General features: G+C 43.0%; 1 pseudogene; it reads right to left on the bottom strand.

Annotated features, from left to right (window-relative positions):
• Positions 1-1,630: 1,630 nt before the first annotated feature.
• On the bottom strand, positions 1,631-9,034 carry LOC123148901 (transcription factor bHLH68-like; annotated as a pseudogene).
• Positions 9,035-9,041: the final 7 nt, after the last annotated feature.

Genomic DNA, 9,041 nt, shown 5'->3' with positions numbered 1-9,041 from the left:
ACTCATCTACTTTCTCGACACCTTGCTGGATCAAGAAGGCGAGCGACATCATCGAGCTGAACGTGTGCAGAACTCGGAGGTGACATACGTTCGGTGCTTGATCGGTCGGAGTTAGAAGAAGTTCGACTACATCAACCGCGTTGTCAAACGCTTCCGCTTTCGGTCTACGAGGGTACGTCGACACACTCTCCCCCTCTCTTTGTTATGCATCTCCTAGATAGATCTTGCATGAGCGTAGGAATTTTTTTGAAATTGCATGATACGTTTCCCAACAGCGAGGCCCTCGGTCAATCGATCGATATGCTCGTGCGTGGTTGCAGTAGGCCCTCGATCGATTGATCAATGCTAGTGTGCGGTAGCAGCCCACGTTGCATGCGCAAGACTTCACATTTATACAGAACTGGATCAATTGATAATTGTGAGTCTCACTATAACCTTTAGGTATGTGGCGATGGTGCGTGATAGTTGGAGAAGTCATATTCGCGAGTTGTTGCTAATTGCACGGTAGTGTAGGAGGTCCTATGTGAGACTCTCTGGCTTGCTATAGCTAGTAATGTTGCGTACTTGACAGTGGTGTGCGAAGCGATATGCGAGTAGACCCCGCCCCCTCGGTTGCATGGTGCGCGGTAGTTGGAGGCCCTGTTCGTATACGCGTGATTGTGTAGTTTCTGTGGTTGCATTGTGAGGAATCCCCCGCGCGTTGCTGCGAGGCGCGCGTTAGTTGTCCCATTGCGGTCGTAGTGTATACCCCCAACCCCAAGCCGACTACCTCTCGATGTACAGTACCTCGTTCCAGCCGGCTCGTTCCGCATTGTTGCATACCCCCACCGACCTGCCACCGCTCGTTGCCTCTCCATACAGTGTTCCATTGATGCATACATAATGGGATACCCGCACCCCAGCTAGTCGGTCATTGCATTCCACTGGATATTGCCTTTCGATGTACAGTGCCTACTTTGAGGTGCCGTGACCCGCGGATCCCTCCGGCAACGGAAGCTGCAATGCTACTGCATGCAATGCATGCTTCCGCGCACCGGCGAGAGAGCTGCAATGCAACGTGTGTAGTGCTGCGACCCATAGATCTTATCAGCGGCGGAGCTTCAATACAACGTGCGTGGTGCTGCGAATGACTAAATACAGCGGCGGAAGCTACAGTGTGACACGGTTGCTGGGAGAGGACCAGTTGCTGTGCCGGCTGCTGCAAGGCGATGATGTTGGCGAGGGGATTTGCACGATTAGAGAGACGATAAGAAAGGGCCTGATCACACGGCTTGTAGCGGGACAATCATACGGTTGTCAAGCCGACTGATTTTCCCCCAAAATCAGCCGATTGCCGCCTAGCAGCCGCCATTATGAAGCGCCTTCGTGTGTGACGTGATGCCACATTGCATATGGGCTGTCTGACTGTATGCGATGTGCCCTCCACGTTAGCGACGGGCACAAATTCGGTGTGCGATGAGACATTTCAGAGATGTGGTGTTCTCTACTAGCCTTCTTTGTGCTACAGTACTTGTGTGTCACGTAGTGGCGGTTGCAACACGTCCAGTTTAAGAGTTATAAAACGAGCCGCGCATACATATGAAACTCTTTGTTAAATGTGGCACATTGCAGTAGTTAAGCAGAGATACAATACAACCAACCAGACCATTCCAGACATGTACTAATAAGCAGGTGAGAACACTTACAAGACTTCCGAAGGTGGTTCTAGCTAGGTATCTGAAGAATTGATGATACAGCGTACGCTAAGTAGTCTCTAGCACCTGCCTGATCGATGCACTTTGACCAATCTCTACTTCGATCAGGTCGCAAACTACCAGTTATACTATCCTCTCTTGGATCCAACATTACGAATGTACATCAAGAATTTTTCAGCAGGATGGCTGCTGTCGACGCGATGCAGCCCATGCATGCAAGACAGGTATATATGTATCCCGGTACTCCCAGACGGACCCCCCTGGCCAGTTCCCGGCAGCTTCGACGAGCATCTACCGGCCGAACCCCATCCCGAAAGGCGGCGCCATCGTCCAGTAGTCAGCCGGCCCCACGTCGGCGCCGAAGTCCGGCGCGCAGCTCACTGGGACGAGGCAGAGCCCCCTGCTCCGCAGGTCCTTCGTCATTGCTTCCTCGCAGCTGTCTTCGTCCTTAATTTCTCACAGCAAACTATAAATCAGCATCATGAATCCATATGCATGTACTATTAAGAATCCCTATGAAATCTCTAACAATATGATTGTCCCGCTGCCGACATACTTTTCTCTCTCGAGAGAAAAAAGTATGATTTTTGTCCCTCAACTCTTGATGAAGTCTAGTTTTGGTCACTCAACTCCGAAACCGGATAACTTGCACCTTCAACTGCCGAAACTGGACAAGTTTCATTCAGTCTCGGTTTTGACCGGTTTTGGTGCCGACTCACCCCGGTTTTGAAATTCACATAATCTTTTCAAATCCACATAATTTTCTCAAGGCCGCGTAATTGTTTAAAAAATAAACATACTTTTTTCAAATCCATGAACTATTTTGAAATTTATGTACTTCTTCAAATCCATGAATTAAAAGAAAATTGTGTACTTTTATCAAATCCACGTATTTTTTTCATATCTATGAAGTGTTTGAAATACGCTTACTTATTTCAAATCCACATACTTTTTAAAGTTCGTGTATTTGTTTCAAATCCGTGTTCCTTTTCCAATCCATGAAATTTGTTTGAAATTTACGTACTTGTTTCAAGTTGACATAATTTTTTCAAATCTATGTATGTTTTCAAATTTGCGTATAAGAAATCCAAATCCTCGTACTTTTCAAGTCCGCATCAAATTTTCAAATTAATGAACTCTTTCCAAAAATTGTACGTGAATATGAAAAAGTCCGTCGATTTTTAAAAAATTACATAAATTTGAAGAAAAAAAACTACATGAACTTTAAAAAGTACGCGGATTTGAAAAAATACATGAACTTGGAAAAAGTACACGGATTTGAAAAAAGTACATGATTTTTTTTTAAGTTCACACATTTGAAAAAAAGTACCCGAATTTGAAAACATTAAGCGGACTAAGAAAAGTACGCAAATTTGAGTCAGCACGGTCAAAACAGGGTGGGACAGCACCAAAACCGGTCAAAATTGTGATCAGGGATGAATCTACTCCGGTTTCAGTAGTTAAGGGTGCAAGTTCTCCGGTTTTGGAGTTGACAGTTAAGGAACCAAATCTAGACTCCGTCAAGAATTAAGGAACAAAAAGTATAGTTTTCTCATATATATAATGCAAGCATATAAATTAATAAACTATATAAAGCACATCTGCATAATGAAATCTCTAAGCATATCTATGAAATCTCTAAGCAAGCAAATTACTAATCAGCATCACGGATCAATGTATTAAGAATCCATATGAAATCTCTAACCATATATACATAATGCAAGCATAAATAAACTATGTAGTAAAGCACATGATGGAGTGATGAGAACCTGGTCGGGACGTCCTCTCTTCCTCGTGGCATCGCCATGTAGCAGCTGCTCGTGATTAAGTAACGGATTAATTAATAACAGCGTCAAAAGGCAGTACTGCTACTGCACTGTTAGTGACCAAAAGCAATAGCTAGCTTTGCAGTGAAATGAAATAGTTAAAGGTGTAAAGCTAGAGACAAGTACTGGCCCCTGCTGCATGATTAACTTTTCCGGATTTGTTTTATAGGAATGCTTTTTACGTACACAGACTAAAGGCTCCCTTTGGGAAGAAAAGGATCATCTTTTCTACGTGCTTTACTTAACTGATCAGCCGAGTGTGGATCCCATAAAAAGAAAGGATAATTACTAATCAGAGGATCAATGAGCAGTTAATTATACCTGGCCAGGCTCTTCTGGAAATATGCTGCTCCTTTCTTTTTGTTGCACCTGTAAAAAAGTGATAATTTTATGAAGGGAATCAGCCACCACTTTTATTCACAAGAATATACTTCCTATGCTTTTGTTAATTCTGCGTATTAGTTTTCACTAAAGTTAAACTTTTTTTAGAACAATATGAACGTTTAAAATAACAAATCTATATGATGTGATAATGTACCAAGCTTATAAAGTTTGACTTCATAAAGTTAATACACGCAATAAACAAAAACGGAGGGAGTACTAATATTGGTTGGTCAGGCATGAAGCTTTGCCAATATACCTTTATGGAAAGAGCTCACAAACTTCAAGATAAGATCCATGCTCTCTTTTTTCCAAATATCATTCGCACAGGATTTTCTAATAGTACGTGTCGTTCTGCCATTAGCAGATATCTAATCTTTCTCTTCTTTTTTTTTGCAGGGAAACCAGATAATGTAATCTACTTCCACCGTCTCATAATGTAAGACGTTTTAACAGTTATCAGATAATCTAATGTACTCCCCCTGTTTCTAAATATAAGTTTTTTTAAAAAAAATCATAAGAACTACATAGGGGATGTATATAGACATGTTTTATAGTGCAGATTCACTCTTTTTGCTCCGTATGTAGTCCATATTGGAATCTTTAAATAAACTTACATTTTGAAACGGAGGGAGAACTAGGCTACTAGCAGTAGAATTGCAGACTCGGTGCACATGTCAGTTCATGGATCACAAGTGTAATACTTCCTTCGTTCCTAAATATAAGTCTTTTTAGAGATTTTAATATGAATGACATATGGATGTATATAGACGTATTTTAGAGTATAGATCCGCTCATTTTTCTCCATATGTAGTCTTTATTGGAATCTCTAAAAGAACTTTATATTTAGGAACGGAGGGAGTAATATATTGAACCCAGTAAATACCATGCAGACGGCTATATACAACGCGCACAGTGTATTGGACGTGCGCAATTAGCTAAAACCAAAGATTTGTTAAGCTACACAAATGATGGCTATGTTACTGTAAAGATGTGAACCATGCATGCATAAATTTGCAGTTGAGACACCAAAAAAAAAATGAAGCCTCGCTGCCAAGAACATACATACAACAAGTGTACTGTGCCACTGTACAAGTTGAGAGTCGGACAAAAAATGCACGCCAAATGGTAGTTGACAACGTACGTGCTTTCAACACAGTACCGACCACTTGTCACTTGCATTTGTTTTTATGTTTGGTTAAAATCTGGGAGAGATCTAACTCACAAGCTCTATTCCGAAACAAGGAGAACTGAGAGAACCAATATAGTGCCATGAACAAATGCTAGCATAGTACTCTGGTTATATAAGAGCATTTAGATCACTACAGAGAGAGTACTAATCTTATCGTGAACAGAGATATTTTGAGTCATTCAAACTGTCTCTAATGTAAATGCTCTACCACCCCTCAAAACAAATTTATAAATGCTCTACCATGAGATCTTATGGATGCACGTACACATGTATCATTTGCTACGTGGTTCACGGACGTAAAGGAAAGGAAAACCATTCATGACGGTTCAGTCCCAACGAGGCCAGTATCCAGAGATGGCTTTCGCCCTTGTTGACCATGCCAGGCGGCCTTGCTCTCCAGATATGGACAGGGGGAGAAAGATGTGGAAAGATGCGACGCGCGCGTGAAGGCGCGCAGATACGAGACGAGCGTTAATGATCACCTGGAGGCGGGCATGCACCTGCGCTGCCAGATACTACTCCTACTAGCGCGCAGCAGCTAGCGAGCGAGCTAGCCTCGGGAATTGTGCACGCACGCAACAGCCAGCCAGCAGGCCCCTTGGCCGTGGGGTTGATCAAGCTCGCAATCGCGTTAAATGTAAGAGCAGGAGAGGACTCACGCTGGCCTGGTGCCGCTGCTTGGAGCTGGAGCTGCCGGAGCCCACACCGCCGTCGCCGCCGCCGCCGCCCAGCTGGTACGGCGAGCTCAGGCCCTGCATGCATTCGCACAGGAGATCGATCAATCAGCGGGTCAACCAAGCCCGATCGTAACATAACCAGTCAATTCACAGCCAGGCTGAGGAACAGACGAACAGTGCGTGCACAGGGAATACATATATACAGTGTGGCACCTTTGTGATGCCCAATCCATGCACACTGTTCATAAAAGAGATTTTGCATCTTCGCGCGCAGCGACCAGACTGCGGCATATGCATGCATGCACGCAGGCCGGACGGTCGCACGCGCGCAGCTTTTACGAGAACACACATTACGTTACCTGCCTCTTTTTGTTTCACTTGGCTGGCTCCTTGTGCAGGAACCATCAGCGATCGATCACTGGTTCACTATACATGTATATGTGCGGCAGGCAAATAGGTGAAACATCTACAGTCCTTGTACCTGTACGCCTTTCTACTTGAAAAACGCACAAAACCACCTTAACTACGGTGTAATTTTTCTCACAATCCATATCTACTCTATAAGTTTCTTGCCGATAAACACCACATATTGATGTAATCAGTTGCAAGTAGCTCTGAGCTACACACGTGCTAAAAGACCGGCCAAGTTAGAAATTTCTAATCAATTTCAAATAATCGTTGGTTTTCTACAGAAAAAAGAAAAATGTAAATCATACGTGTACCAAGTCCATATTTTATATTTAGGAGTTAGCGGATTTATTTAATCAGCTCAGTCAATATTTACTTCAAAGTTCAAAATTTTCAATGAAGGCGAAAATTATAAGCGAGCTCCACCTATCAAAAATCATGTCAACCAAGCTGGACAATATATTTGTATATAGTTGTAACAAACATGTATAGTTTGTGCAAATCCGACCCCAATAGTCTGTGGCTTCTACAATTTCCGCACTTTCCCTTTCCCTAAACTGAACGTTGTAGCGGTCAGGGTCGGTTGCGGATTGGGCTAAGTCAAATAATAACGAACTTAAACGCACAGTAGTTCCCTATAGGCAGCTATGAACATCTACTACTGGCTATAGAAAAGTAAAAGTTAGCTCCTGTGTCCATAGCAATGGAGCTGTCTCCGAAAGAGCATGAATAACAACGGAACAATTGCATGCATGCATGTTGTATACGGTGTATGCTTTATATGTGATGTATCATGAATGTACTTCTTGAGAGAGAGAGAGAGAGAGAGAGAGGCACCTCAATTTGACCGTGTAGGAATCTGATGTATCCAATGGCTTCAAGGAGTACAGACGCAGTGTCAGTCTGGCAAAAAAGAGAGGTTAGCCCATGTCAGGATCTCTTTTTTGTATTGTTCTATGGGACAATGGATCTTCTTTCTTTAAGTCCAATCGAGTCCAGCATCGCAGCCAGATAAAAGACACCACCATATGCATATTTTACTTCCATTCGAAGAATATTGTGAAACTACAATTGTAAAATTATTTTTCTATTGGTGGTGTACCCAAGCAAAGTTCGTAAAATTATACAGTACGTGGCAAAAAGATTAATCTTTAATAACAAATAAAACAACCGTCCCGGACTAGTTTCCGGGGATATGATAAACAACCTACTTATTTTCACCACGAACAATAACTATGCACAACAATGAATTCAAGGTCATACATTTTTAGTTTGATTCCACTTCCATAATCTAGCTACGGTAGAAATATAAGACCACTAATATGTGTGCCATTACTTTGTGGTGTATAGAGTTCCAGATCCATATATACATTTTTAGGTTGATTCTAATGCCACACATCATGGACTAATCATTCCCCACACCTTTAACCTTAGACCAGAGGAGGGAGAAAGAACAAAAAAATATTGGGGATGAGAGAGAAAGAACATTAAACATTATAATTTGTTATATACTATATCTTATCATGTAATATTGTCTGCCGGGGTTTCGACCTCCTTTCCGAACGAAAAAATCACATAATATTGTCCTATCCTTTGTTTTTTTAACCAGTTTCTTCTCTTGGATTGACAGATATTCATGGACAAGAAACGACATACTAGTACATATACCAGCTTAATTGTATCACATGTTCTAATTATTCTATCGCAAGTGATTTCCGCACACCAATAGATATGGTGCTAATTTTGATGAATTCATTAATAATAGTCACACATCGAGGGCTGCTAGGATGTACTGATATGGTGAAACTTGCAGCCTGAAGCGGACACGTTGTGATAGATACCTTCCCAAATGGGGAGACGAGCTGGTGAAGGGCAGTTATTCTATCCCCTAGCTTCTCCTTTCTCACCTGAGCAAAAGACCAAGCAAAATATACTAAGAATGCCATCATCCCAAGCCTTGCATGTCTCAGCTTCTCTCTCACTCCACAATGATTCTATGCATGTCCTTTTCAGCATACACATGCATCTGCTTCGATGCTTGCTTGCTCTCAACGACTGGACCATGCTCATTGAGAGAGAGAGAGAGAGAGAGAGAGAGAGGACCTTAACAGTAGATTGAGCCGGGGAGGGTTCTTGGGTCCTAGCCTTCTTGAAAGCTGCTCCAGATGCTGTGCTCGTGCACTAGGGAAACACAAAAGAATGGAACAAAGTTACTAATCTTTCATTTAGTCAAGCTTAACTAATTATCGCTCGATTATCGCAAAAGTTCTCATACTATATATAGTGAATCTTGCATTCATGAGTCGGACAACCGGATTAATTCATCATAATTTCACACTTGAGCTGGTAAATGATATTACCTCACGTGGCGAACCGTTGTTTGAGAAGTCCAAGATGTTATTTCCGAGGGAGGTGGGGGGGGGGTGATGGAGGAAGCTTGCTGCTGCAGGGTGTTGTGGTAGTGCTGAACACCCCTGGACCATGGAGATGGAGAGGACATTGCCAATTGGAACTCATCACCAGCTTGGCTGCTCCCATGCCTAGCGGTGTTGCTGTAGATGTGGCCGGCGGCGCTGCGCCCATCGCCTTCTTCCCCTTCTCCGGTGGTTGTAGCTGGAAACAACGCCTGGCCTTCCAAAGTCTTGTGCCTCTCCTCTTCATTAGCTAATTCACCACTGGTTGGCCTATCAAAAAGACAACAAGTGGATCATAGATTCACACACACAAACACGCGTAGAGAGAGAGAGGGAGGGAGGGATGTAGAGAGAGAGAGAGAGAGAGAGAGAGAGAGAGAGAGAGAGAGATACATGAAGAGATGGTTCCATGGATCTTGGAGCTGCTGAGCATGGTTGCTGTTGCTGCT

The sequence above is a fragment of the Triticum aestivum genome, chromosome 7A (assembly GCF_018294505.1).
Source record: "Triticum aestivum cultivar Chinese Spring chromosome 7A, IWGSC CS RefSeq v2.1, whole genome shotgun sequence".
NCBI lineage: Eukaryota > Viridiplantae > Streptophyta > Magnoliopsida > Poales > Poaceae > Triticum > Triticum aestivum.
The sequence above is the reverse complement of the archived record's forward strand: the minus strand, read 5'-3'. Positions and strand labels throughout refer to the sequence as shown.